The 6,000-nt window shown below is 48.6% G+C and overlaps 1 long non-coding RNA gene across 8 annotated transcripts in view; it reads right to left on the bottom strand.

Moving 5' to 3' along the window:
- Positions 1–2,240: 2,240 nt before the first annotated feature.
- LOC122215525 overlaps positions 2,241–6,000 on the bottom strand; it is a 103,929-nt gene continuing 100,169 nt past the window's right edge. For all 8 annotated transcript variants that reach the window (XR_006200411.1, XR_006200413.1, XR_006200417.1 and 5 more), the window contains one exon: positions 2,241–2,367. This is a non-coding gene — a long non-coding RNA (uncharacterized LOC122215525). The remainder of the gene's footprint in view (positions 2,368–6,000) is intronic.

Here is a 6,000-nt window from a genome sequence, read left to right as displayed (position 1 = left end):
AAACCAAGAGATATAAGAAAAAAAATGGATCTTTAGTAAGCAATACTGTCTCTGCCACAAGGTAGAATAATAATACCTCCCTTACAAGGTAACTCGAAGGATTAGATGAGCAACTATATTTCAAAAGGATTTTAACATTTAAACCTCAGTAAAATATTTACTGTGCAGCTTCTATCTGCTAGGCCTGATGCTCAGCGCCAAGAATATCCTCATGGAGCTTACAGACTAGTGCGTGAGACAGACAAAAATCAGATAATCCCACCAATGAGAGTGTAAGGAAGCACTGAGACAGGTACACTGAGAGAGAGAGATCCATGGTGATGTAACAGGGAGCCCAGAATCATCTGGGGGTCCAGGAAGTATTCTCTGAGGTCATTGTTGAGTTAAGATCTGAAGGATCAGCAACCATTAAGTAGACAAGCAGTTAAAGAGAAGGTACAAAGAGCACTGATAGCAGAAGAAATAGTATAGACAAAGGCCCAGTGGCAGGAAAATTCCAGCTTGCTTGGAAGACTGAAAAAAAGTCCAAGAGGCTTGAGTCCTGAGACCAAAGGGCAGCATGGCATGAGAGAGAATCATTGAGTTCAGCAGGGGCCATACCTTGCAGGCCAGGACAAGGATTTATCAAACTGTGATAACAGTTAATTGTGGTCATTGTTACCACTTTGCAGAAGTAGAAACTGATCCCCTGAGAGGCCAGAAGACCCAGTTAGAGTCACACAGCCATCAGAGGAGGAGCTAGAAACCTGATTCAAGTCCTAACTACTGTGTGGCCTCCTCCAAAAGCTTCAGGGAAATTCAGGACTAACATCCTTCTCCCCCATCAAGAACAACCCTAGATCCTTCCTGGGGCGCATTCAGCCTCCCAGCCAGTGATGCATGCCAATACACAGTGTTGGCCTGGGCTGGGCCAGCCCCACGGATGGCAGCTAGGATGGCTGAGGCCAAGAGCTGGGAAGAGACCACAGACACCTCAGGCACTTCCCTTCCATACCAGCTGCACTGCTGTTGCACCACAGGGCTTTAGGCAAGTAATTTCCCCCTTCCAGCCCTCAGTCCCCCAATCTCTGAAATGAAAACATTGAACCAGATGGTCTTGAGGTCCCTTCCAGCAACAGGAGGCTTAGGTGTGTTTTCCAGCTGAGTAATGAAGGGGGAAAGTGAATAGGCTCTGAACCCAGTCTTTATCTGGAGAACCGCAATTTGCCAAACAAGAAAATCAAAGGGAAATTGCAAAGATGATGAGGGATGAACCTTTTTTAGGAACAACAACCTAATCACAAGTCACTGCTAGAGAAGAAATGTCACAAAAACCTTGATTTGCAGCTTTAGGGAGCAGCATGCCATGGAAGACAGGCAATTAACAACGTGAGAAGCTTCTCAGAGGCACAGATGAATCATGGAAGGCAGTGCCTATAGGCTGGAAAGGATGCCAGACAGCACGTGATCAAAATCCTAGTCTGATTCATAAAGTCCTTGTGGAGCTGCTCCAGCAAGAAGCCAGTCTGAATCTTCCTGAACTCCCCTTGTAGTAGGAAGCTTCATACCCATTCCCCTTTTGGACAGTGGCCAGCACAGTGCAATGCACACAGAAAGAGCTCAATACATAATTTTGAATGAATGAATGAATGAATGAATGGCCCTGGTGCTGCTCAAATAACTCTCTTGATATTTTCACCCAGGAGTCCTGGTGCTACTCTCCGGAGCACGCTTGGTGTCATGACTGTCTATCTTAGGAAGGGATCACCCAAAGCAGACCCTGGTTCCGGAGGTGCTTTTAGGAACCTCTAGCTGGAGAGTGGGGAAATAATTTAGGGAAAGGAAGGAAGCTAATAGGGGGACATTAATGAACAGGTTACCACTGTGGGGAATTTTGGCTTAAAGATTTTTGCTTAAAGAAGATGATAGGGAACCATGCTGGCCAAGATGGGAGCCACGAGCCACGTGGAGCTATTGAGGACTTGAAGTGTGGCTAGTTCAAATCGAGATATAGAGTAACTATAAAAGACACACCAGATTTTGAAGACCTAGTATTTAAAAAAAGTAAAATATCTCATTGATGATTTTTGTATCATTTATGTATTCAGGGGACAACATTTTGAATATATTGGGTTAAAATATAGTATTAAAATTGATCTTACGTGATAATTTCTTTTTGCCTTAAAAGAACATAGGTGGCTCACAATTATGGCTCACGTTATATTTCTATTGTTCGATGCAGACATAGAACATACCTTAGAGTTACTCCTCCCAAGGGGTGAGAGAGCTGAACTTCTACCCGCCAGTTTCTATGCATCATCGGTTGAGTGCTGCTCCCAGGGGTTAATTTCCCCGGCATTTCAACATGCCCCACGCACCAGCAAGTATCTGCAACCGGAGAAAACCCTCAGGCGGAGTTGCAGGATCTTGCCATAGGAAGCCACCAGCATGCGAGTGTAGGGGATGTGGGCGGAGTACCAGTAGCACCTGCTGTGCTGTGCCTTTCATCACAACTAATACACACCCCCAGGAAGCGGTAAGCCAAATTCCCTATTACACCATTATTACTCCTTCTTGCTCATTCAGTCATTCACGCATCTAGACAAAAAGCATCTGTACTATGGGAATGCTGGCACACCAAGACAGCCACCAGCAGTCTTATTTTATCAGTGCCTCGGAGGAGAAAAGAAAAGGAGGACGGCTCATGCACTGTTAGCAGAGCTCGGGGGGTGCTTGGCGTTGGGCCCTGGATCAAGGGAAGGAGCAGGGACTAACCTCAGAGGTGAAAGCATGAAGGCTTGACCCTAAGTGGTGCCCTCTGGCCCAGCCCAAGGGGAACTTGGTCTGAGCAGCTCTAAGGTTTAATTGAATTAAACCAAGACAAGTTCCATTCTCCAGAGAGCCTAACATGACAGCTGTTAGGCATGGCTGGGGAGACAGTATGCCTCAACCACTCCGTTGGTGGGGGAGATATTCCTGCCCTAAGGTCATGGGGATGGACGGCTAATCTACCACACTCGACACTGGACAGATACGCTTGACGGCAATGTGTTGATCACACATACGGCCCAGGTGAGGAGGACACTGCATGTCACACAAGGCCACATGGGCATCGTATGCCAGGACAAAGTGCGCCACCAAGGGCTGTGGGTGGCAGGCCTGTATTATCAAGAGAGTGAGGTGACCCTTGGTTCCCACGAGAAGATGTGATTGGCTTCCTTGAATAACCCCATGATCTGGCAGGAATTGAAACCTGCTATTCAGGGATAAGAGGGAACTGCACCCGGTCCCCTTGAGAAGGAGGGTTGCTCAGCAAGGGTACCTTAACTGTGGAAGCAGAGTGGAAAGGGGAACTTGCAGTCAGGCCAGGCAAAGCCTCCCAGTTTCACCAGATGTAAACACAGCACACCACACTGTGCCTTAATTTTAATTAGTGCTCCCCAGGGATGACAACAGCAGCAGCCACAAAACTCATCTGGGTTAGTGGTGTCAGCTCAGGTAGCCTCCACGTGCACAGAATGTCAGACCCCCCCATTCATTAATACTCAGTGCTGCCCAAAGTGGGCTCAGTGCTGTGCTTCAGCCTGAGGGGCGAGTGATGGAGACGCTCCGTTATGGGCAACATTGCTGACCCTCCTGTCTCCTCCTAAATCTCCCAGCCCCAGCTAGGTCAAACATCCCCACCCCCGGCTATTTGAATCCCTCGCTTTCTTTCCTACCTCTTGCATTTGGCACAAACAGACATTAATACATCTGCCCTTTGCTCCTTTAAGAAAACAGGCCCCATAACCCAGACATTTAGTTTTGCCCTACAGCACTGAACATGGAAGGAAGCTGGCTGTCAGTAATAAGGGTCCAACCTGGGACCCTGGCTTCTAGACCCCACCTCCCATCCTTCCATCTTTTCTGCTCCCGGTGACTTAGCACAGCCAATCAGAGGGCTGGGTTTGCTTTCTGCACTGGCCTTTCTCAACTTCTATAATCAATGCCTGGCTTGAGACACCATCTAGACTGAAGCCACAGAGAGATGCACTTTGTTCTGCTCTTAATGTAGCCCAGGCATCCAGCTAATAAGAGCTTCAGAACACTGCACCTCAGAGAGATGACCCCCTGAGGGCATATGCGAGACCCTATGTGGCTACTACTCTGCTTGGGTGGGAACTCCAAGCTACCAGTGCTTGAAACCCACCCCAGGTACCTCCTTCCAGCTGCATTCTGGAGGTCAGGTCCCACGCAGACCCACCGTCCAGTGCTGATGGGGAGTGATGTCTGGGAACCAACTTGGGCCCCAAGCATCTGGAAGCATTCCTAGAGTCTGGCCAAATCTGTGTTGTTTACCAGAATGCCCCGGCTGGTAGCCTTATTAAATCCAATTTCCATCACAATCTAGCAGTTAGGTCAGACCTGCCACTCTGGGCACCCGGGGACCATAACCCCACAGTCCAAAGAGGGGTTGAGAGACTCTATAAACAAGGCACTAAAATTAGGCTTCAGATTCCTGGAGAAGCAAACAGCACTGCCAAAGCTTTGCCGTGACTTATCCAGTGGGCAGCCTGCTAGGAACTTAGACTATGCTTCTGTTTCTGGGATCAGGGTTTTCTCTGCTTCAGTCAGAAGTCACCTTCTCTTGGGGCACCTGGGTGGCTCAGCCAGTTAAGAGTCCAACCTCGGCTCAGGTAATGATCTCATGGCTTGTGGGTTCAAGCCCCGATGTCGGGCACTGCGCTGACAGCTGAGAGCCTGCAGCCTGTTTCAGATTCCTCTTTCTCTGCCCCTCCCCTGCTTGCACTCTGTGTGTGTGTCTCTCTCTCTCTCAAAAAGAAATAAACATTAAAGAAAAAAGAAGAAATCACCTTCTCTTTCCTGGGAAGGTGGGGGGTGGGGCTCGTGCAGAGAGTGACCCCTCTGAGAAGGAGAAGAGGCCAGTTTGGGAGGTTCTGATAACTAGTTTGCTGGGCCTGGCACAGACAGGATGGCCCAAACAGCAGAAAGTGAATTCCTCCCGGTTTGGAGACTAGGAGTCCAAGATCGAGGTGTCAGCAAAGTTGATTTCTGCTGAGGCCTCTCTCCTTGGCTTGCGGATGGCCTCCTTCTCCCTGTGTCTTCACATGGTCTTTCCTCCATGTGTGTGCATATCTATGTCCTAATCTCTTCTTTTTTAATGTTTATTTATTTTTGAGAGAAAGAGAGAGAGACAGAGCGTGAGCAGGGAAGGGGCAGAGCAAGAGGGAGACACAGAGTCCAAAGCAGGCTCCAAGCTCTGAGCTGTCAACACAGAGCCCAATGCGGGGCTGGAACCCATGAACCATGAGATCATAACCTGAGCTGAAGTCGGACACTTAACCCACTGAGCCACCCAGGCGCCCCTGCTATGTCTTAATCCTTTAAGGACCAGTCCTAGGGGATTAAGGCCCACCCATATGACCTCATTTTACCTTAATTACCACTTTAAAGGTCCCATCTCCAAATACAGTCACATTCTGAGGTCCTGGGGGTTATAACTTCAACATATAAATTGGGGGCAGGGGGCACAATTCAGCCCATCCCTGACCCTTCCTCTTTCAGAGTCAGCAAGGTCAGGATGCCTCGTACAGGGCAGGGTTTTATTTTCCTAGGAGACCAACAAGCCCCACCATGGAGTAAAGAATCAGAAGAAGGGCCTCTGTGTAAAATGGCCTAAAGAAGAGGGGGCAGCACCCCGAGAAGGAGACTGAGTAGAGGGGAAGATGAGGGCATTTGGATGGGGGCAAGAGATTAGGTCACAAGGTCAGAGCATTGATGTGAGCACATTTCCCTGGCAGTGTGTGTCCAGGAAGGATGACCGGCCCATGAAGAAGCTTGCAACATAACAAGGGATATTTAGCTTTCAGAAGAAGGGGACGGGATTCCTATCGTCACCTCCCAGCAGAAGGGTAACCAGTGTGCCCCAGAGAAAATATTGGACCCGTGGGTATAAACCAAAGAGAGGTATCTTTCAGGTACAGGAAAATAAAAACATTCTAGGCATTGAAATGTTCAGCC

Source organism: Panthera leo, chromosome A3 (genome assembly GCF_018350215.1).
Source record: "Panthera leo isolate Ple1 chromosome A3, P.leo_Ple1_pat1.1, whole genome shotgun sequence".
Taxonomy (NCBI): Eukaryota; Metazoa; Chordata; class Mammalia; order Carnivora; family Felidae; genus Panthera; species Panthera leo.
The sequence above is the reverse complement of the archived record's forward strand: the minus strand, read 5'-3'. Positions and strand labels throughout refer to the sequence as shown.